The 25,181-nt window shown below is 43.6% G+C and overlaps 1 protein-coding gene across 1 annotated transcript in view; it reads right to left on the reverse strand.

Annotated features, from left to right (window-relative positions):
* The window catches only part of PDE4B (phosphodiesterase 4B), a 552,181-nt gene that overhangs the window by 483,150 nt on the left and 43,850 nt on the right, over window positions 1-25,181 (reverse strand). The window lies entirely within an intron of this gene.

The raw sequence follows: 25,181 nt of genomic DNA on the forward strand, positions 1-25,181 counted from the left end.
GCGACACTAATACAGCGATCAGAAAAATGATCGCTTAGCGACACTGGTGACGGGGGGTGATCAAGGGGTTAAAACTTTATTAGGGGGGGTAAGGGGGGTACCCTAGACCTACAGGGGGCTAAACCTAATTGTCCTACCACTTCTAACTGTCACAAACTGACACTATGCAGTAATCAGAAAAAAAAAAAAAAAAAAAAAACCTGCTTGCTGTCAGTTTGTGACAGGGGGGGGGGGTGATTGGGGGGGGATCGGGGGGCGATCGGGGGGGGGATTGGGGGTGTTTAGTGTGCCTGGCATGTTCTACTGTGTTGTGTAGTGTTGTGCACTTACTTACATGTCATCTCCCCTCGGCGCTGGAACGGAAACTCCCGAGCCGAGGAGAGATGACATCACATCCTCTGCCTCTGTGTACTATACAGAGGCGGGGGATGTTTCTCATTGGCTGGGAGCGATCGCGAGGGGGGGGCCACGATCGGATGGCCTCCCCCTCGTCTCTCAACCCTCCCAGCCAAATGCCGACCGCCGATGGCACCGGGGGGGGGTCCGATCGGACCCCCCGCCCGTGGGAAGGCAATCACGTACCAGGTACGTGATTTTGCCTGCCCGTGCCATTCTGCTCACGTATATAGGCGTGAGGCGGTCGGCAAGTGGTTAAATAGTATTCATAATATGTGAAATCGAGTGAAACAAAATCTATCTATCACATGGTAATTAATAGTTTTTTTGCATTTATTTTTGTAAAAATGTGGCCATAGGTGCTGGGGCACCGGTGATGCTCGGAGTCACTCTAAGCCACTCGGAGCCGCTTGGAGACACTCAGAAACACTCAGAAACACTCCGTCCTCTGAGAGGTCTCTGAGCGTTTTCGAGTGTCTCCGGTGCCCCCCCTACCTCTGGCCACATACAGTACTGCATACACTAGCAGTGACACTGGAACAAATTATCTGAGTTTCCATTAACTCCTATGGGGAAACTCGCTTTGATATACGAGTGCTTTGGATTACAAGCATTCTTCTGGAACGAGTTATGCTTGTAATCCAAGGTATTATTGTACATAAGTGTTCACAGCCTTTGCCATGACACTCAAAATTGAGCTCAGGTCCATCCTGTTTCCACTGATCATCCTTGAGATGTTTCTACAACTTGATTGGAGTCCATCTGTGGGGTAAATTCAGTGGATTGGACATGATTTGGAAAGGCACACACCTGTCTATATAAAGGTCCCACAGTGAACAGTGCATGTCAGAGCACAAACCAAGCCATGAAGTCCAAGGAATTGTCTGTAGACCTCTGAGACATGATTGTATGGAGGCACAGATCTGGAGAAGGGTACAGAAAAATGTCTGCAGCTTTGAAGGTCCCAATGAGCACAGTGGCCTCCATCATCTGTAAATGGAAGACGTTTGGAACCACCAGGATTCTTCCTAGAGCGGGCCGCCCGGCCAAACTGAGCGATCGGGGGAGAAGATGACCAAGAACCCGATAGTCACTGACAGAGCTTCAGCATTCCTCTGTGGAGAGAGGAGAACCTTCCAGAAGAAAAACCATCTCTGCAGCACTTCACCAATCAGGCCTGCATGGTAGAGTGGCCAGATGGAAGCCATTTCTCAGTAAAAGTCACATGACAGCCCACCTGGAGTTTGTCAAAGGGCACCTGAAGGACTCTAATGCCGCGTACACACGAGCAGACTTTTCGTCGGACTAGGTCCGGCGGACTGCACTCCGGCGGACAATTCGGTCGTGTGTGGGCTCCAGCGGACTTTTTTTTCCCAAAAGTGAGATGGACCTAGAAATAAAACATGTTTCAAATCTTTCCGACAGACTCGAGTCCGGTCGAAAAGTCCGCTCGTCTGTATGCTAGTCCGACGGACAAAAACCGACGCTAGGGCAGCTATTGGCTACTGGCTATGAACTTCCTTATTTTAGTCCGGTCGTATGTCATCACGTACGAATCCGTTGGACTTTGGTTGATCGTGTGTAGGCAAGTCTGTTCATTCGAAAGTCCATCGGAAAGTCAGTCGAAAAATCCGCCGGACCTAGTCCGTCGAAAAGTCCGCCCGTGTGTATGCGGCATTAGACCATGAGAAACAAAATTCTCTGGTCTGATGAAACAAGCATTGAACTCTTTGGCATGAATGGCAAGCGTCACGTCTGGAGGAAACCAGGCACCGCTCATCACCTGGCCAATACCATCCCTACAGTGAAGCATGGTGGTGGCAGCATCATGCTGTGGGGATGTTTTTCAGTGGCAGGAACTGGGAGACTAGTCAGGATCGAGGGAAAGATGAATGCAGCAATGTACAGAGACATCCTTGATGAAAACCTGCTCCAGAGCAGTGGGGTGAAGGTTCATCTTCCAACAAGACAACGACCCTAAGCACACAGCCAAGATAAAAAAGGAGTGGCTACGGGACAACTCTGTGAATGTCCCTGAGTGTCCCAGCCAGAGCCCAGACTTGAACCCGATTGAGCATCTCTGGAGAGATCTGAAGATGGCTGTGCTCCGACGCTCCCCATCCAACCTGATGGAGCTTGAGAGGTCCTGCAAAGAAGAATGGGAGAAACTGCCCAAAAATAGGTGAGCCAAGCTTGTAGGATCATACTCAAAAAGACTTGAGGCTGTAATTTTTGCCAAGGTGCTTCAACAAAGTATTGAGCGAGGCTGTGAATATTTATGTACATGGGATTTTTTTTTATTGTTTGATTTTTAATAATCTTTTGCAAAGATTTCAAACAAACTTCTTTCATGTTGTCATTATGGGGTATTGTTTGAAGAATTTTGAGGGAAATAATGGACTTAATCCATTTTGGAATAGGACTGTAACATAACAAAATGAGGAAAAAGTGAAGCTGTGAATAATTTCTGAATGCACTGCACATGAAAAAAAAAATGAATGGAAAGTTATTGGTATCAATAAAAAGATACATTTATAACGATTGGCGTGGCACAATTCTCATTGCTATATCACATTTTGCATTAAAGTTATGGAGAATAATCACACATCCCCCTCGTAATTTTGAATTATTTTGATGCAATTTTGACCTGAAACTGTATTTTGGAAACTGGAGCAAATTAATTCTCAGGACTTAATTTTCTTTCATTAGTGACCCAATTCTGGTAAAATGTAGCTTCTTAAATTTCCGAGGCTTTCTCCTTGTAGACCAGTGTTGTTAGTCATTCCTATATGACAGTACCCAGGCATCACAGCATGTTATGTAATTAGGGTAAAATGAAAACTCGTTCTGAGAGGACCCTGTGTGACCGGCAAGCACACAGTAGCAAGCAAGCTTGGGGAGCAACCCAGAATTCTGTATGTTTTATATTGATCTGTTTAACTTAACCAGGTTTTATATCAAAGTTTATTTAAGGGAAAAAAAAATCATTCTATGTTGTTCCGCAGCCACCTACACTGGAAAATGAGAACTCCGGGAACAAAGGATGAAATTTAATGGCAGCCGTGCTGCACAGAACCGTTTTCGGTAAAGGACAATGATAAATGAGGACGATGCTTTGCCCACAGCAAGTAGACTGAAGCCATTATTTTTAAGGGCAATTTCTTGAAAGACAGGAGGACAGGAAAAATGTATCTATTCCTGGCAGCAATCTGTTTTTTTTTTTTTTATAAACCCGCTCTAACGTAGCTTGTATTTCTTCCATCTCTTTATTTAGGGTCCTTCACACTTCTGTGCAGTTTAACGTCATTTTTTTCATCTTTCCATCTATTAAATCTTCTGCCCTTGTTGTTGTTTTAACTTTGGATAGTAAAACATTTTTTTTTTCTGCCAGTAAATCCCTTATACAGCCCACTTCCTGTTTCTTGTCTGGTCATTAGCCTAGGCTTATGACATCATGAACAGCTCTCTCTCTCACTCTCAATGAGCGATGCAGAGCTGGAGGTGTGCCTCTGTGTGTCTGTGTAAATCCAGGAAGTGAACAGGCAGCAGCTTCAGCTGCCCACAGTTAAAATGGCTGCAGCCAGACTTAGTGGAGGGAGATTTCTGCAGCATATTTGGCAAGTACAGAATCACAGTATATATAAAATAATATGCAAAGTGGTTGGAGGGAAGCTTCAGAATGGCAAAGACGTTTTTATTACAAATTATGTCATTTTTAAAAGGAAGTTTTTTTTTTTTAAATTAGAGCTACCATGAGATTTTTATTTTTTTGTTGTTAAGTACAGCCTGCTAAGTGATGTGTCACTGTAACACTTCCAGGTATTTATTACCTCTCACAGAGATCACATACTCCCCCTAAAAATGCCTTCATTTGCATTTCTCTCTGGAAGGATGGAGCCATCTTTGTTCAGGCATCAGAACTTATTTACCACTTGCTGACCTCTCTATAGCAGTTTTACTGCTACAGGGCGGTAGCTGTGCACCGGATGACCTATATATATATGATCCATTACATGATCCCGCACTTCCGCCTGCAGGGGGCGCACACTCATGCCAATGATGCACAGCTCCTGCTGTGAATATTCACAGCAGAAGCTGATTTGCGGGTGCCGGGCACTCGATGTCCGCCGGCACCCGCCGATCATCGAGCAGAGCTTAGAATGGAGCTGTGCCTATGTAAACAAGGCAGAGTTCCGTTCTTGAAGGGGGGGGGGGGGAATGGATTCTGCGGACCCAAATTCATCACTTTCCCTAGTAAAAGCAGCACATACAGTACACACAAACACTGGTTAGGCACACAGTTAACCCTTTGATCACCCAAGATGTTTAACCCCTTCCCAGCCAGTGTCATTAATACAGTGACAGTGCATATTTTAGCACCGATCACTGTGTGAGTGTCACTGGTTCCCATAAAGCAGGGGTCTTCAAACTACGGCCCTCCAGTTGTTCAGGAACTACAATTCCCATCATGCCCAGTCATGTCTGTGAATGTCAGAGTTTTACAATGCCTCATGGTAAGTGTAGTTCTGCAACAGCTGGAGGGCCGTAGTTTGAGGATCCCTGCTGTAAAGTGTCAAAATTGGCAGCTAGTGTCCGATTGCTTGCCACAATATCGCAGTCTCGCTATAAGTCTCTGATCGCCGCCATAAGTAGTATAAAAAAAAAATAAATAAATAAAAATTCCTGTTTATTTTATAATTTGTAGACGCTATGACGTTCGTGTAAACCAATCAATATATGCGCTTATTGGGATTGTATTTTTTACCAAAAACAGCAGAATACATATTGGCCTAAATTTATGAAGAAATTAGATTTTTTTTTTTTTTTTTAATTTTGTTGGATAAGTTTTATAGCAGAAAGTAAAAAATATTGTTTTTTTTTTTTCTTCAAAATTGATGGTATTTTTTTGTTTATAGCACAAAAAAATAAAAACTGCAGGGGTGACCAAATACCGCCAAAAGAAAGTTCTATTTGTGACTGCGCAATTGTCAGTTAAAGTAACGCAGTGCCGTATAGCAAAAAATGGCCTGGTCATGAAGGGGGGGTAAACCTTCCGGGGCTGAAGTGGTTAAATTGCGGGTATGTGTGTAAAAATAAATGTAAACCTCTGGAGATCCAATACATGATTCCCGTCTTGTAAGGTATAGTAAGTCATCTCTGCCTTATTTGCTCTTAATGAAAGGAAATCAGACCGTGTTCAATATACTGCATACATGATCACGGTGGAATTCGAGAGATAAGTATATAGATAAAGCAATTTCCTGGTATCCATCTCTCCTGGATTACAATATTGTTTCCGGCTGAACGCGTCCTCTACTGGGGTTTGTTTCGTGTTGAAAGCGCTCTACATTAGCTGTACATTAGCATGCTAAGCACCGTATGTACATACACTTCACTCCGTTTATCTCATCAATATGGCTGAAGTGCGCATGCTGCTTATTTTTGGTGCAAATTGCTGCTGCTTATGCAAAACGCTTGTATATAAGAGGATAATTGCACTGAATTGCAGAAAAGCTAATTGTGACACCTGTAGATTATGTTTATTCGCACTGCATTACATGCGGCATGTGGGGGGGGGTTAGAGAGCTTTCCAGATCATCCGCCAATATGGCTTATTTCTCCCCAAGTCGTAACTAATTCTTACATTTGAAATAGCCGCGCTATGTATTACACTTGTGTTTTCAAACCCAAACCCAATCCAATCCAATCCAAACACCAATTATTTTTGGTTTTGATAGCTGTTCTGTTCATAAGTGGCATGCAGCTCACCTAGCACATAGAAAAATGTTATATCATGGCGGTACCTGGCTATTTACCCCACCATACAAAATTACATATAAACTCCAATGCAAAAAATTTAAAAAAAATTAATAAAATATATAACTTATGTAGCGGTGCCTCGTGGGGTCGCTGTGTGTTTCAACATCCACACATCACCTTGCTGGTCAGACTTCCATTTTGGGCACACTTTCTCCAGACAATGAACAGTCTCTTGTTTGTTTTTTGTTGTTTTTATTAGGGGAATAAACTTGGATGGGGAAAAGGGACATGCATACCTCCCAACTGTCACGGCTTTGCCGAGACATTCCCGGAATTACAAGGAAATCCCGATGTCCCACAAATCCGTGCTGAGTCCCGCAGTGGAGCTCAGTAGCAGTACAAGTTCCGGTACAAGTTCTGGTACTGGGATCCACTAATTCTCCTGTCTAGTGTGCGTGGAGCGGCCGCGCTGTACTATAGCAGTCTCCTGCCTGCCCCGCCCCCTCTGAGTGTGTCGGCTCCTCTCCCATAGGCGGCTGATGATAGGCTTCTGATTGGCCGGAGCTGCTACCAATCATCCCCTGCATTCCCAGAAATGCTCTCCGAGTGCCGCCCTCCTAGTAACCAAACATGTCACGTATGTCCCGCCCCCTGCAATGTGTTTCTGCTCCCAGCGTGCCCGAGCTACAGCAGGCACCTATTGGACAGGTACAGCTCTAATGATCTATGGGGACACCTGCTGTGGGGGGACTCTGATGGGGACACCTGCTGTGGGGGGACTCTGATAGGGACACCTGCTGTGGGGGCACTCTGATGGGGACACCTGCTGTGGGGGGGACTCTGATGGGGACACCTGCTGTGGGAGGGACTCTGATGGGGACACAGATGTAAGCAGGGACTCTCATAGGGACACCAATGTAAGGAGCGACCCTGATGGGGCCTTGGATATAAGCTGCGTGTGCCGCAGGTCACTCTCTCCCCAGAATGTCCCTCATTTTTAACTTCAAAAGTTGGGGGGTATGGACATAGGACGCCCAGATGATGAATACTTCTCAATGAAATCAATGCACCTCTCCTCCAGCACACCACTTGAGATCACTTACTTCACTTCACTGTCCAAATCTAGGTTCCTGTCACACATGGCTAGGCCTCACTCTGATTAAGTCCTAACATTTTCTTAGTAGCCCTTTACAGGCAGGGGTCTGCAGGCCCCTTTGTGGTAGCAACCGTTTTGGTTGAGAAGAATAGATGTGCTAACTGACACTTGGTGGACTTCTGGTCCCAGCACGTCCAATGCAAATCTTGCCAGCCCTCGTGGCTGCAATGACTTGACCCCAAAGCAAAACCACAGACTCTCCCTCTGGCTCCACATCCAAATCCATGTTTCTCCCAGAGCTTCACATTGTGCTTCTCACTCACCGACCCCGGCATGGATCCCTCCTGAATGGCTTTCCTGGCAGTGCTCCCAACTGTCCTCTTTCTGCTCCTGTTCCAGGACACCTCTCAATGACCGTGTAGAGAGAGGCTCCCTCCCAGCTCCAGGCCTGAGGTCACCCAAAGCCCCCACCCCAAGAAAGGGGGTTTCCTTAAACCACGACAGTCTAACACTCCATCATCCAGTTCTTTCACCCGACAACTCCTCCCACAGCAGGCTGACCATGGATATATATAGGAGGCCTGCCCCCTGCCAATCCTAGTTGGGGATTGGTGAGGGCTCCCACATACACCCCATGTCACTCCAGCTCTCTGCCCTGCCTCTTTTCAAGAACTTTCTGAAAACCAGAGGAGGTGCCCAAGAGCTGAAGCACATGTCAGTCATCTGCTGCTACACTAAACCACCCTGCCCCCAGATAAAAAAAAAAAAACAGGCCTAGCTCACAGCATAGGCCTGCCTAAATTTACCTGCTCTGACAGTACAAAACAAAACTACTCTAGCACCTACCTTAGGTAGAGGGTGCTAAAATTACATATAGGGGTTGATTTACTAAAGGCAAATAGGTTGTGCACTTTGCAATGTGCAGCTGCTCCAGAGCTTAGTAAATGCGCAGCTCTGCTGACTTCCATCATCCAATCATGTGCAAACAAAAATGCTGTTTTTTTTTTTTTTTCCTTGCATGTGATTGGGTGCTGTTTGCAAAGTGAAGCTTTACCTCATTTACTAAATTCTGGAGCAGCCTTTTTCAACCAGGTTACCCATGCACCCTGGGTGCCTTGAGGGTTCCTCAGGGGTGCCCTGGCAAAATGCCTAAACATTGCCATTTTTATACAGCCGGTGGGTGGATGAAACCTGCCTTTAGTTACACAAAGCCACAGGTTTTCATAGTGCACTAGACATGTGCAATTCGTTTTGTTCTGAATTCGTTTTTTAACGAATTTCGACAAATTCGTTAATTCGGGAATATCCGAATTAACGAAAACCGGTTTAACGAATTTTTTCAGAATATTCGGAAATTCGATAAAATTGGACATTCGTAAATTCGGGCATTCGTACATTCTTACATTCGCAATTTACGAATGTACATTCGTACATTCGTAAATTAGTGAATTCGTAAATTTGTAAATTCGAAAATTCGGAAATCTGAAATAATAGTTAACTAATAATAACTTAACTATTAGTAATTACTAGTAACTTTTAAATTATAGGTATTGTAATTTCCTTTCAAATTTGGCTGTTAGTGAACGTAACACATACAAATTTATCCGAACTTATGAATGATCCAAAAAACGGAATGGAACATAATGAATTAATAATAATAAATAACAATAATAACAATAACAACGTTTTATTATTATTATTTATTATTAATTTGTTCCGTTCCATTTGTTTAGATGCAGCATTCATTTTGGATAATTCGTAACTTCAGATAAATTCGTATTCGTTACGTTCACTGACAGTCAAATTTGAAAGGAAATTACAATACCTATAATTTAATAGTTAGTTTCTATTTCAGATTTTAGAATTTTTGGGTTTTTGGATTTTCAAACTTCGAATTTACAAATTTCCGAATTTTCTAATTTTCTAATTTTCTAATTTACGAATTTATGAATGTACAAATGTAAAAATGTACGAATTTTCTAATTTTCTAATTTACGATTTTACGAATTTATGAATGTACAAATGTAAAAATGTACGAATGTACGAATGAATGAATGTTCGAATTTACGAATGTACGAATGAACGCATTTACGAATTTACGAATGAACGAATTTACGAATCGCGATCGAATGACCCGAAAAACGAAAAAAAAAAAAATAAACTAATGAAACAAAAACGAACAAACAAATTTTTTGGCTGTGCACGTGTCTATTGTGCACCATTAGGACCTTCTAGTTGCCAACCTCCTAACGACCAATGGCATCATCAGTTGGTATGGACAATGTCACTCACATGTACAGTATCCTTGTTTGACCCTCCCTTGCCTCTCTCAAATAGCTTAGGGGTCACATTAGCTGAGTGAGGAGAAACATTGGCATACTAGTCAGTACCAGTTTGCACCTCCACTGTTTTGGGTCTCCTATGTGTGTGGCTGTTGCTGCATTATGTAAAACTATTAGAATAGTGTTTACATTTTAGAATGGGGTGCCTCAAGACTGTCCATAATGTTAAAGGGTGCCTTGACTAAAAAAAGGTTGAGAAACACTGCTCTGGAGCAACTGCACTTTGCAAAATGTACAGTCTATTTGCCTTTAGTAAATCTCCACTTTTGGTGAAAAAAAAAAAAAAATTCCCCCTCTGGGTGATCTGTGTACAATGCAGGGATTTTAACGAACGTTGTTGCAGATTCCTACCTTTTGTTATTCAAAAGAAATCCCTATTTTTTTGTCATGAGTGAATCTGTGGGAAATGACTCAGGCTGATAGCAGAGGAAGGAAGCAGAAGACAGAAATGACACTTAGTGCTCTTACTTGAGACAAGTACACACTATAGAGGGTAGGGCTGGGACAAGGGGTGGCTAGGAGGGGCAGTTGCCCTGGTTGCAGTGAAGCAAAAAGGCACAAAATGGATGCAGGGGGGGGGTACACCCATCCTATGGCATGCATTAATAGTGTGTTAGGGGGGTATAATTCTATATTCTTGCCCTGGCCGCTGGACAACACTGTCCTGGTACTGATAGAGTGATATGCTTTGTTCATATTTCATGAATGAGATTTACAACCACTTTAAAGGGTAACTCCACTTTTGTGGGGGGAAAAAAAAAGCAAATAAAAGGAAAAAATCTAGCATATAATTGCTACACAAGTCATATTGTATTTGAATGTTATCAGAAATGACCTTTCCTTTATAATCTGCAGCTCTGTAACTTTCTGTAAAATGCAATATGGCCACCTGGAGGTGTTCTGTACACATATAGTATACAGAGCGTCCCCCAGAAAGATAACTTCCCCCTTGTGTGATTGGCTCACTGATTTTCCCAGAATTGTGCACTAAGATACAAGTCATATTTCAGGCATCCCCTGCAACAAAAATTTTTTTGCGTGAGATACTCCCAATAGGAAATCACATCTAAAGGGATGCGGATCTTGCCACTTTCCTCATTAGAGCCCTGCAGGTGCAGAAGCCGGTTGATAGTTTTAAAAAAACACTCCCGTACAAGTTTACCTGACACCAAGAGAAAAATGGTGACAGGGGAGGGATCTCCAGCTGATTGACAGCCTTGGCTCTGTTGCTGTGTGAAGGGGGCGTGTCTCTTCCCTCCAATCAACTCTCAGGGCTCTCCTTACTGAACTCTGCAGTGTGTAATTTCAGCTCTCTGCCCCCTTTTTTTTTCTGAACTCTCAGACAAGCTTTATAAATTGTGGACTTTAAATGGATGTGGAGAAGAGAGCAGATAAACAGGTACAACTTATGTCGGAGGATTTGTTTAATCTCTGTGTATCACCTAAATCCAGTCACTTCACTGGGTATATGGGTATAATTTTTGTGCAAACCAATCAATATACGTTTATTGGGATTTTTAAACAAAAAATATGTAGCAGAATACATATTGACTTAAATTTATGCAGAAATTAGATGTTTTAAAAAATTTTTATTGGATATGTTTTATAGCAGAAAGTAAAAAATATTGTTTTGTTTTTTTTTTCAAAATTGTTGGGATTTTTTTGTTTATAGCGCAAAAAATAAAAACCGCAGAGTTGATCAAACACCACCAAAAGAAAGCTCTATTTGTGGGAAAAAAAAGGACATAGTTGGGTATAGTGTCGCATCACCGCGCAATTGTCAGTTAAAGTAAGGCAGTGCTGTATCCCAAAAAATGGCCTGGCCATTAAGGGAGATTACATCTTCTGGAGGTCAAGTTGTTAAACGGGCAGATTCTGAGAAAGATTTATTACAAAGTTTTTAGCTGGAGTCATAAACTCTTCCTCTGGCTGCTCTTGGATTGCACTGTAACAGAATGAGACCTGACCCTGACCACTTCTTCATTTTGCATCTGTTTAGAGCAGGGGTCTCCAAACTACGGCCCGCAGGCCACATGCAGCCCGTTATGAGATTTTATCCAGCCCACAGCTGATGTGCACAGTCTCCACTCTGATGATATTGTAAGGCTGGAGTCTGCTGTGGACTTTCATAATGGGAGGACCAAGTTAGAAGGGTGGACTCTGACATAAGGAGGACTCTGATGTAAGGGGAAGGGGGCACTCTGATGAGGACTTTGAGGTAAGGGGGAATCTAATATCAGGAGGATTCTTATGAGGGCCTTAATGTAAGGATGGACTCTGATGTAAGGGGGACTCTGATGGGGACTCTAATATAAGGGGATTCCTATGGGGATTCTGATGTAAGGAAGACTCTAATGTAAGGGGGAACTCTGATGTAAGGTGGGCTGTGATGTAAGGGGAACTCTGATGGGGCTCTAATATAAGGGAGATTCCTATGGGGATTCTGATGTAAGGGAGAACTCTGATGGGGACTCTGATGTAAGGGGAACTCTGATGGGGACACTAATATAAGGGGAGTTCTTATAGCGATCCTGATGTAAGGAGCACTCTGATGTAAGTGGTCACTCTGATGGGGACCCCAATGTCAAAGGGACTCTGATGGGGATTCTAATATAAGGGGGATTCTTATGGTGATCCTGATGTAAGAGGAACTCTGATGGGGACTCTAATATAAGGGGCTTCTTATGGGGATTCTGCTGTAAGGGGGGACTCTAATGAGAAAGGTGCAGACCGAATGTATTTTTGTTTGACCTTTATTAATGTTTCAAATTTATTTGACATTTCTTTGCTTTGTTTTATTGGCTTCCTTTCTCTGCTGTTCTGAATCATATCATACTAATTACAAAGCTCCAAGTAAATCTTATTTATTCATTTCATTCTTATTCATTAATTTATAAAACTGTTTTTTATATTTTTAAAATATATGACGTGGCCCTCCTACTGAAAAGTTTGAAGATTCCTTGTTTAGAGTTAAAATCTGTCTTCAGATTTTGCCATCTCAACTTCAGTAATAAATCTACCACGGACCTCAAAAATCTGTCGCAGTTGGGTGCCCAAAAACTCAGACACCCAAGTCACAAATACATTGTACACCTGTCACAGAGTCTTTGCCAAGTGGGGGGGCAGCCTGATTTGCATCTATCTGGGTTGCATATTTGCTCAATAAATGTCCCCCAGTGTGTTTTGCAGTTAGGCTGTACTGTAGCCAGCCTGAGCTTTGGGTTAGGTTTTCTGTGTTTGTTGGGTTTCTCCTAAGCTCAGGCACTGATGACAGATGGCACTAATACGTGGCACTGATGACACGTGACACAGATGACAGATGGCACTAATACGTGGCACTGATGACACGTGACACAGATGACAGATGGCACTAATACGTGGCACTGATGACACGTGACACTGATGACAGATGGCACTAATACGTGGCACTGATGACACGTGACACAGATGACAGATGGCACTAATACGTGGCACTGATGACACGTGACACTGACAGATGGCACTAATATGTGGCACTGATGACACATGGCGCTGATGACAGGTGGCACTAATACGTGGCACATTTGACATATGGCACTGATGACAGATGGCACTAATACATGGCACTGATGACAGATGGCACTGATGACACATGACACTGATGACAGATGGCACTGATACGTGGCACTGATGTCACATGACACTGATAACAGATGGCACGTGACACTGACAGGTGGCACTGATGACAGATGGCACTAATATGTGGCACTGATGACAGATGGCACTTATACGTGGCACTGGGGACAGAAGGCAGTGGGGACAGATGGCAGTGGGGACAGATGGCAGTGGGGACAGAAGGCAGTGGGGACAGATGAAGGTGGGGACAGGAGGCAGTGGGGACAGATGGCAGTGGGGACAGATGGCAGTGGGGACAGATGGCAGTGGGGACAGAAGGCAGTGGGGACAGATGGCAGTGGGGACAGATGGCAGTGGGGACAGATGGCACTGAGGTACTGTGATCACTTTATTTGCCTTTTTTTTTCTGACACTCACAATCTGCAGCCGTTATCTCTCCTTCCTCACACGCTGTCTTTGTGTGAGGAGGGAGAGCTCGGCGATGAGAGATGATCTCATATGTTTACATATGAGATCATCTCTCATTGGAAGCTCCGATCGCGCTGTAAACGGCCGCTGTGATTGGCCATTTACAGCGATCTGTGACTGGCTGTGTCCAAGGGACACGGCCAGCACAGAATTTCCCCAATGCGCGCCCGCGGGAGCGCGCATCGCGGAAGTAAACAGAAGGACGTCCAGAGATGCCCTCCCGGCAATTGGCGTCTGCGCTGTAGCCGTCTTTCATCTATAGCGCGGGCGCGAAATGGTTAAGAAACCTTCTAGAAAGGTCTTTCCTCATAGGCTTTTGCCTGGAGAGGAGGTCACTGTGGAGAAAGGTCTTTGCAGTGTGAGGAGGTCTTTTCTTGGGGCCTGGTCCCAGCCGGGGGCCTGAACCAAAGGCCAAGGAATCTAAGGTGAACTGTGGTATGACTTGGAGAATCATGAAGATGACTGCCTGTTGGAGCATCATCAAAGGAGTCTGCTATGGTTAAGAATGTCCTGGAGAGCTTGGGGGGGGGGGGGGGGGAGCTACTACTGGATAGACATTCCATAGAGACCCCAGCTTTTTAGGGTATCTGCTTGCATAGGGTCAGAGGACCAATTTCTATTGGGGAGGCTGCTACTTCAGTATCTAGGACCATCAAAAGAGGTACTTAAGGGATCTATTGTCACTGGGAGGCTACTACTGAAGAATCTAGGGTCACTAATTAGTTGCTCTTCAAGGACCTATAGTCATCGGAAGGCTCCAACTGAAGTACTTTAGGCCACTAATTGGCTGCTTTTAAAAGCTCCAAATGTACTGGGAGACTGCTACTAGGAACTAGAGCCTTCAACCAATTTTGTTGCTGACATAAAAAGGCTTCAAATATTATGTACTGTATCTTTAATCCTTTCTTCATTTGTTATCGAGCAAATAAACAAAAAGACTAAAGTCACTGCAGCTTAACTATTGCCATTGGTGCATTGTTAGGTGCTGCTACAGGGTCACCACTACAAAGGGTAACGTATAAGGAACATTCTTCCCACTGACCACCAATGTAAAGAGCCTTCGTCCCACTGATCACCAATGTAAGGGATCATTCTTCTCACTGACCACCAACGTAAGGCTCATTCTTCCAACTGACTACCAATGTAAGGATCATTCTTCTCACTGACCACCAATGTAAGGAACATTCTTCCAACTGACTACCAATGTAAGGATCATTCTTCTCACTGACCACTAATGTAAGGATCATTCTTCCAACTGACTACCAATGTAAGGATCATTCTTCTCACTGACCACTAATGTAAGGATCATTCTTCCAACTGACTACCAATGTAAGGATCATTCTTCTCACTGACCACCAATGTAAGGATCATTCTTTCCACTGATCACCAATGTAAGAAGAATTTGTCCCACTGACCACCAATGTAAAGAGAAATTTTCCCACTGATCACCAATGCAAGAGATCATTCTTCTCACTGATCACCAACGTAAGGCTCATTCTTCTCACTGACTACCAATGTAAGGAACATTCTTCCCACTGACCCCGAATGTAGGAAGCATTCTTCCCAATTTTTCTTTATTAAAATTCTTGCAATCAATAAAATATAAGAATCATTCTTCCCAGCTGATAAAACCATAAATTGGTTTTATCAGGGGTTCCCAGACACCTACAAATTATTCCACTGGAGTAAAAAGACTGGTTTTGTTGCGCTCCACCGCAGATGCATTTGCACCACAATTCAACACATGTTGCACCATGTATTACTGTGAGTTGCAGCAACTTGTAGTAAAACATGTATTCTGCTGCAATGCATAAATGTGAAGACAGCATAACACTGGTCTACGTATAAAATGTTCAGTGTACAGATATGAAAAACATCCGCAGAAACATGACAAAAATTGCAGTATTGTCTCTAATATGTGCAGTCCCTAGTAGCCATAATGCATTGTTTTCCACAAATACCTCAATCAGGAAACAAAAACATATTGTGGCCACTAGATGACACTGACAATATAGGAACCACACATAACAGAGGAAGTACGGCGATTTTTAGACATGAGCACTGTGGAAAAATACTTTTTTTTTTCATTTTCATTTCATTCGTTTTTTTTTTTTTGTTTTGTGTTTTTTGCATCATTCGTTATGATCCATGTTCGTTATTTCGAATAAATTTGTAAATCTGGACAAATTTGAATTAGTTATGGTCCATTCGTATAGATGCAGTATTCGTTATTTCAATAATTCGTAAATTCGATAAATTCGTGCTCGTTACGTTCACTAACAATTAAATTTGAAAGGAAATTTCAATACCTATCATTTAATAGTTTATAACTATTATTATAGTGTTTATTATTATTATTAGTTATTATTAAAGTGGAGGGCCACCCTAAAAAAAATTACATTAATATTCTTAAAAAAATATAAAAAAAAAAACATTTGAAAAAATAATAATTTTTTACTCACCAGAAACCCCTGTTGCTAGGCAGTCTTCCTAATCTGCCTCTTCCTATTCCGTGGCGCTGTTTCTTCATTTTCCTCCTCCACGGCGAGCTGCCCCATTGTCTTCTGGGACATGTGTGTGTCCCAGGAAACAACGTGGCCATTCACAAAGCGCTGCGCAGCTCGCACATGCGCAGTAGGAAGCGGGCAGTGAAGCCGCAAGGCTGTTTCCCTTAGTTAGGATGGCGGCGCCGGCAGCCGATCTGATAGATGGATCGGCCTCGGGGGTCGACAGTGTGGGCTCGCTTGGCAGGTAAGTGCCCTTATTAAAAGTCAACAGCTACAGTGTTTGTAGCTGCTGACTTAAAAAAAAAAAAATGGCCGGAACACCGCTTTAATAAATTATAATAACAATATTAAGGGGCCTTTCACACTGGGGCAGGGGCGGCGTCGGCGGTAAAGCACCGCTATTGTAAGCGGCGCTTTACAGTTGGTATTCGGACGCTAGCGGGGCGGTTTTTAGAAAGGGTTAAAAACCACCGCAAAGCGCCTCTACAGAGGCGCTTTGCCGGCGGTATAGCCGCGCTGTCCCATTGATTTCAATGGGCAGGAGCGGTGAAGGAGCGGTATACACTCCGCTTCTTCACCGCTCCGAAGATGCTGCTAGCAGAACTTTTTTTCCCGTCCTGCTAGCGCACCGCTCCAGTGTGAAAGCCCTCAGGGCTTTCACACTGGAGACAAAGCAGCGGCACTTTCGGGTCGGTTTGCAGGCGCTATTATTAGCGCAATAGCGCCTGCAAACCGCCCCAGTGTGAAAGGGCTCTTAAAAAAACTATAATAATGGTTAATAAACTCTTAAAAATTTAACTATAAGAAAAATTATCCGAATGTTTTTTTTTTCTTTCTGATTTTCAAATTTTCATTCTTATTTTCCAATTTTCGTTCTTTTGAATTTTCGGATTTTCAATCTTTCAAATTTTCGTTCTTTTAGAAAATTTGTTTTCGGAAAAATTTGTTAAACGGTCTTTCGCTCATTTCCGAATTCACGAATATCCTGAATTTTGACGAAAAACGTATTCGGAAGGAAACGAATTGCACATGTCTGGTGATTTTTCCTCCTGATTGTGCGGATATTGGTTACATCTGCACAGCTAACGTTTTACACACAGACCTCTAAATAAAATCATTCTTGCATAATATTTCATGAGCTCTCTCAAATGAAAAGCAGATTTGAGCCTTCAACTAGCTGTCAGATAGAAGTCCCCATTCCCTGGAGGGACGGTTCTCATGACACACATCTGTCCTCTGAATGCAAACACTCAAACAGGACATCATTAGCCCTTCAGACATTTACTCAGCACTGTGATCACCATTAACACCTTCCAAGCGGATGTGATCGATTTAACAGAACCTTCAGAGCCCGAGCTAATGATAATCAATAGAAGTTAATGGGAAAAATCCACTAGCATGGTGTACAGTTAATATTTGCATTATGCTGGACGTAGCGCAGGAGTGACTGCTGAAAATATTCAATGATAATCAGGCCGGCCGGTGGAGAAGGATTAAAGTGTAAAGCTTATCATACTGGTTACAATCTTAACGCTGAAGTTTAATCTGCTTATATTTTGCTTTCCTGGTTCCTGATCAACATGCTAATGAAATTTCAAATACAACCTTTCCATTTTCATCACATATGTTATTTTAGTTCCAGTGATCTGTGCTTCTCTATGCAATGCAGGCAGATCGTGGCTAATGGGAGGGGCCAGCAGGGTGCAGTACAGAGCTTCCTGAAAACATCACAGCCCCCTGTTTCAGTTCTCCTCTAAGAGCCCTCACCTCTTTATGCAAGCAGTGGGCTGGCTCTTGGGAGGAGTTATGCAAATATCAAAATGCCTTGAGGGGTGGGGGTCAGTCTGGAGAAGTGGGCGTTCCTCAAACAATGCATTTGCATAAAGATCAACCAAAGTAACAGCCTGTCAGGGCTGGGCTCAGCCCTTCCTTCTCTGAGCTGGCCGCTCAGCTGTCGGCTAATTGCCAGCTCCCATTTCTCTCCACATTTACTCACCTGTTGATGATAACCTGCTCGTCAGTCCTGCCTACTTAAGCCGTCCAGCCCAGAGGATCTCTGCCTTCGCCTTGGTGAACATCACAGAGACTATCTCCTGCGTTCCTTTTTAAAGACTTGCTTGGCTGACATCCCTTCTGGCTCCAGATCCTGCTTGCTGTTCCACTACACTGTTCTCTGACTTTCTGGCTTGGCTGACTATCCGTTCCAGTTACCGAACTTTGGCTATGTTTTGACTACCTTTGTTCTATTTACTTTTATTATTAAACAAGTGTGATTTAACTGTACTTCTGTCTCGGTCTGATTTCATGGTTTCTGACACGGAAAGGGCTAGATGGGTCCACTTGGTGGATGGAAAAAGAAAAAAAAATACTTATCTATGGCCAGCTTTAGTTCAGGGCAGGGGTCTCCAAAATTTCTAAACAAAGAGCAAATTTACTATCCCTCAGACTTTAGGCAGTGGCCAGTGAGAGGGGAAAATGCTCCAACATCAGAGGGAGTAAAAAACTAACGCCGCGTACACACGATCGTAAATTCCGCCACAAAAAGTCCGATGTGAGCTTTCGGTCGGAAATTCCGACTGTGTGTATGCTTCATCGGGCTGGCAGGATTTTTTGCTGGCGGAAAGATTGAAAGCAGGTTCTCTATTTTTCCGTCGGAAAAAGTTCCCATCGGAAATTCCGTTCGTCTGTATGCAATTCCAACGTGCAAAAAACACGCATGCTCAGAATCAATTACGAGACGGAAGCACTCGGTCTGGTAAATCTAGCGTTCGTAATGGAGATAGCACATTCGTCACGCTGTAAATTTTGGGATCTTTAAATGCAGCGCATTCTTTTGTTCGTCGTACGTGTTGTACGACACTGCGTTCTTGACGGTCAAAAGTTCTGAGAACTTTTGTGTGACCGTGTGTATGCAAGCCAAGCTTGAGCGGAATTCCGTCTGAAAAACTACCCAAAATTTTCCCAACAGAAATTCCGATCGTGTGTACACGGCATAACTAAGTAGGAGGGGGAATAGTGCCCCATCATTGGTGTCAGTGGGAGGAATAGTGCCCCATCATTGGTATCAGTGAGAGGAATAGTGCCCCATCATTGGTGTCAGTGGGAGGAATAGTGCCCCATCATTGGTGTCAGTGGGAGAAATAGTGTCCCATCATTGGTGTCAGTAGTAGGAATAGTGCCCCATCATTGGTATCAGTGGGAGGAATAGTGCGCCATCATTGGTATCAGTGGGAGGAATAGTGCCCCATCATTGGTGTCAGTGGGAGAAATAGTGCCCCATCATTGGTGTCAGTGGGAGAAATAGTGTCCCATCATTGGTGACAGTAGTAGGAATAGTGCCCCATCATTGGTATCAGTGGGAGGAATAGTGCGCCATCATTGGTATCAGTAGGAGGAATAGTGCCCCATCATTGGTGTCAGTGGGAGGAATAGTGCCCCATCATTGGTATCAGTGGGAGGAATAGTGCCCCATCATTGGTATCAGTGGGAGGAATAGTGCCCCACCATTGGTATCAGTGGGAGGAATAGTGCCCCATCATTGGTATCAGTGGGAGGAATAGTGCCCCATCATTGGTATCAGTGGGAGGAATAGTGCCCCATCATTGGTATCAGTGGGAGGAATAGTGCCCCATCATTGGTATCAGTGGGAGGAATAGTGCCCCATCATAGGTGTCAGTAGTAGGAATTGTGCCCCATCATTGGAAGGAATAGAAGGGATCAAATACCAGAAAAAAAACCAATATATTTGACGGTTTCCTTGCTAAATCAGAGGACCCAGAAACATTTCCATTTTAGCCCTCACCAGGGCCTCTTAGTATTCAATCTGTGTGATTTTCAAAGAAAACTTTCTTTTGAATATTTTGTCTAATAGGCAGCTTGGAAAGGCTACCATGACAGCCAGAGAGAAAATTTCAGAATTATTCAGCAGCACCATTTGAAAGTCAAGGAACTCCTCGGAGAATGGGCAGAAAGTAGCACTTGTGATCCATAATGGAATAAATGGATTTTTATCTTGCTTTCTACCCGCCCAGAAAATGTTGCGTCCGAGGCTGACTCACTCCACGCAAATCTCTGGAAGATTAGAAACTATTTTCTAAATGGGCAGTTTTTATGTTCCTAATATCTGGTGGAAATTGCGCAACCAACTTGAAGTTATGAAAAGAGCAAGTTAGAAGAGCAAGTTCAGTGTACCTAAACTGAAAAAGTGAAGATTTTCTATTTTATAGGGAACATCTAGAAACGTTACGGGTGAACTCCTTGCAGTGGGACCCCCTCCTTATTTTTGCCTAGGATACCAGAAAAAGGGACTTTTACTTACCTTATGCCTTGCTCCCCCCAGAAGCTCACCTCTTCTATCACATGCCCTGGGTTATAGACAGACCCTTGGTACCCTCACTTACAGGTCAGGGCTGCTGGTCTTGCATTGTACGCGAAGATGCCAAAGAGAAGAGGCTTCAGGGGAATGGTCTCATGGAAGGAGAAACATGGAAAAAGCAAGGGATAGGGTAAATAAAATCACCTTTAAACTGGTGCCCTAGTCAAAAATTTAGCATTCCCAGTTCCCAGGAGCTCCCTTTTAATTTGTCTTGAATTTCCTTTGAATTATAGCAGTGCACGTCCTGTGACTAGGCACTCTTGTACCTTTATCCTCATAACTGTACATTTGCATTGAGAGATCATCTAAGTCACAGCTGCTCCTCGGTGCCAGTCTCACCAGATTTTGGGAGATATTTGGCATTGTCACCACTGAGCTGCTCATTGTTCTCCTGGCTGGAGAGGAAGCTCTATCTGAGGACTTGCAGTGCAAGGATCCCCCCTGGTTCCATTTTATTCATTCTGTTGGTCCACCTTCCTCCCGCCCGCCAGTCATCAGATCACCAATCTTCAGGGGGGCAGCTCTGACCCAAAAAAACAAAGCCTTGTCTCTACCAAGATGGCCACATCCACACAGAGACTCGATCCAACAACATTAAGTAGTTACATAGCAAAACAAATGAAATCGAGTGTGACCCTTCGCAGTGTTAAAGAACAATGGCAGGCTCCCATCCCTAAATGTATTGTAAAAGAGATAGAAAGTGGGCATGGGACTTTACTTGGAGCCTGTCATTGTGATCAATAGATATGAATAGATAGAGTATAAGTATAGTTAGTTTTAATTTAATGCCGTTTACCCCTAAGGGTGGTCCATGATGTTTATAAAAGCATGATCAAAGAATAATATAATAATATATAATGCAAAAATAAGCATAAAAAATCACATTATATTTTATATTTTTATATATGAAATATATATATTTTCATATTATTCATATTCATAATCAATAAAAAATAGCATAATGAACGTGCATATATTCTAATGAATAACAGATGATACGCCCCCACGTGTCATTGGATTTGATTGAGCCAATGGTTGCGCTGCTATCAATCTATCCAATCAAGAGCCGAAAATCCCCTGCAGAGAGACAGCGCGTCAGGTTCCAGGGCTCAGGTAAGTAAAATGGGGGGGGGGCTGGGGGGCCGGTCACTGTTGACTGGCCTGCACAGAGTCCTGACTTCAACCTGAAAGAGCACCTTTGGGATGAATTCAAATGGAGACTGTGAGCCAGGCCTTCTCATCCAACATCAGTGCCTTACGTTACAAAATGGGAAAAAAATGAAAGAATGGTCAAACATTCCCATAGGCACATTCCTAAACCTTGTGGACGGCCTTCCCAGAAGAGTTGAAGCTGTTATAGCTGCAAAGGGTGGGCCAACTCAATATTGAACCCTACGGACTAAGACTGGGGTGCCATTAAAGTTCATGTGCATGTAAAGGCAGGTGTCCCAATACTTTTGACAATATAGTGTATATTTCAGAACAACAAAGCATATAAATCCACTTTGTGTGCACCAAACCTTTACAACCCCAGATAATATATTGTAAATGTAGCAGTGACACTATCACTAGGCTGTTCATGGCCTGTGCAGAGAGCAGAGCTGTGGGAGGGACCCAGCAAGCTCCACCCACTACAGGCTGCCTTCAGAAAACTACAGGAGGGGGGCGGAGACAAGACCAGTCACCCTGCACAAGGAGAGAGAGCAGCAGTGATTGGTGGGAGGGACCCAGCAGGCCCCACCCACTATAGGCTGCTTGCAGAAAACTACAGGAGGGGGCGGAGACAAGACCAGTCATCCTGCACAAGGAGAGAGAGCAGCAGTGAGCGGTCTTTATTACAGGAAGGAAAAGTCTCACACTGGATTACTGCACAGATCTGGAAGAAATACACAAAGAACACCAAGAAGAATGCACATGAATGGATTTAGATAATATTTGTTTATCCCAGAGTTCAGCTTTAATACTTCTGAGTCACAGACCCCAAACATGAGGGCAGCAGAATGGTGAGAAATAGAAATCCCTCAGCCATGTTCATGTTCAGTGACTCAGAAAGAAGTGGGATCAGCTAGGCAGCTAGAATTTTGGCAGCAATGTCACCCCCACCCCCAAATTTTACCCATGACAAGTATTCTTTAAGGACGATATTTGCAACTGTTATATTAATGTATCCTGCATAAATGTTTTCTAATAATGAACTCTTTAATGTTTTATACATTTTTGACTCAATATATATATATATATATATATATATATATTGTATAGTATATACAGTACCAATATAATGTATACACACACAAAGTTACAAACATAATGCATAAATCCCATTATTATATTCATTCATAGGGCTTTTTTTCAGCAGGGACTCGGGGGAACGCAGTTCCGGCACCTCCAGAACTCAGTGTATATAATGGGAAGGGCCTCTGGGGTGTCCTGGAGGGTCTATTGATGCTGGCTGCTGGGGGACCTATTGTCCCTGGAAGGGTTCTATTTTTGCATAGGGATTGATTGTTGCTGGTGTGGATCTATTGTTGCTGGTGCAGATCTATTGTTGCTGGGAGGAATCTACTGTTGAGGGAGATGTCTATTGATGATGGTTGCTGGGAGGTGTCTGTGGTTATTGAGGAGGATCTATTGTTGCTGAGGAGGATGTATTAATGCCGATGGGGGGTCTATTGATGCTAATAGGGGTCTATTAATGCTAATAGGGATCTATTGATTCTGATGGGGGTCTATTAATGCTAATAGGGATCTATTGATTCTGATGAGGGTCTATTGATGCTAATGAGGGTCTGCTGTTGCTGGGGGGGGGGGGGTCCACTGTTGCTGGCAGCAGGAGATCTGTTTTACCACCTTTCTTGTTTTAATTTACAAATTCTATAAAAATTACTTAGCACCACAAAATGATACTTGGTTCTGTAATATCTAAAAGGGGCGGCACTGGGAGGTCGGTAGGGGGTGGAACAAAGGGACGGTCCTCTGAGGTGGGTAGGGGGGGAGAAAAGGGGTGACTCAGAAGGGGGGAGTACCTGCACCTATTCTCTGAGAAGAAAATCCTTGTTCATAGACATCCAAAAGCCTGAACAAAATTGATATTTTACTAAATAAAACCCCCAGGCCATGCATTGAAGTCAGGGGTGGCCCATCCATTAAGGGCGCATGGGCACTGCCCCCCCCCCCATTCATGCGTCAAACATCTGATTAGAGCCAGAGTCTCTAATAGTTTTTAAAATAGGGTGGGCTCGGGGTGGAGAGAATGCGAACCGAGCCCACCCAGGTGTGTTGCAATAGCTAATCAATATTCTCTATTGTACCACTGATCCTCCTCCCGGCCAATCAGGAAGCGGGTCTTGAGACCAGTCATCCGATTGACTGAAAGGACAGGCGATCCGATTGAACGCCTAGGAGGAGGGGAGGAGACGCACACCCGCTGTGATGGAGGAAAGGACACAGGAGCCGCTGCCCAATGCCTGCTGCCTGATGCCCGCTTCCTGCTGCCCGCTGCCCACCACCTGCCACATAGATGGGGTAAGTGCTGGACCGACCGACAGAGAGCGAGTGGGCGTGGGGGGGCTTGTTTGTTTGCCGCCCCCCCCCCCCCAAAAAAAAAAACACCAGCCGCCACTGGTTGCAGTGCATTGCTAAAAAGGGCCAGGTACAATTTTCATTGGACTAAGGGGTGCTGCCAAAAGTAAATGAGCTGCTTTAACACAGCGCCCCTAGAGGAAGGGGAATGCATTGCACTGATGTAAAGCATATTTTGAAGGGCGCCCAAAGGAAACGAAGAAATAAGCAGACAGCCATTGTTGACCTCTCCTGCCACATTGATAGAGTTGGTAGCTGGTAGAGTGACTGATCCGTAATATAAATGAAACATCCACAACAAACAAACCTGGAGCTCTAACTTCACTACTTACCTGCTTGTTTCGGCTCATTGATTATAAATGCAGCAAAGACACGGGATCATCATGACAGCCAAGCAACTAGCATTTTTGGATCTGTCTAAACAAGTTTATGTAAAAATAAAGCAGAAAAAAAAAATTAAAAAAATGTTTATCTTATGTATATACTGTAGGTGTATATTATATTTCCAAGAACAGTTTTTTACTCTCAGACTTCTAGTATTCAGTGTTTCCGGTGGAGGATGATCTAATGTAACTTTTATTAACAACGTTTCTGATTCATTAGCATCTCCTTCCTCTTCCACGGAGGCCCCTCCCACACGGGTGATCTATTCCTGGCATCCTGATCACACATGAGCATGTAGAGTGTGAACATAGAGCGCATCACATGACCAACAAAACCACCGATATTGTGTATTTAAAGCTGACCTGTTCGGGGGAACACAAAAAGACTGTAAGCTCCTTTGGCCAGGACGCTCTGCCATTCTGTCTTCCTTTTTCCATATCAGCCACATAAAACTCTGTATACTGGTCACTGCAAAAGTAATGTCTTTGTATTATCTGTATTTCCCAGACTAGTAGTTTGTATTGCATGCTTTGTACAGCGCTACAGAGAATGATAGTGCTATACAAATCATTAAAGGAAGCTTGTACTGAGGGATACTGAGACATCTATTGCTGACTTATCCTTTGAAATTGCTAAATGCCTGGCTGTCATGCTGA

The sequence above is a fragment of the Aquarana catesbeiana genome, linkage group LG07 (genome assembly GCF_042186555.1).
Source record: "Aquarana catesbeiana isolate 2022-GZ linkage group LG07, ASM4218655v1, whole genome shotgun sequence".
NCBI lineage: Eukaryota > Metazoa > Chordata > Amphibia > Anura > Ranidae > Aquarana > Aquarana catesbeiana.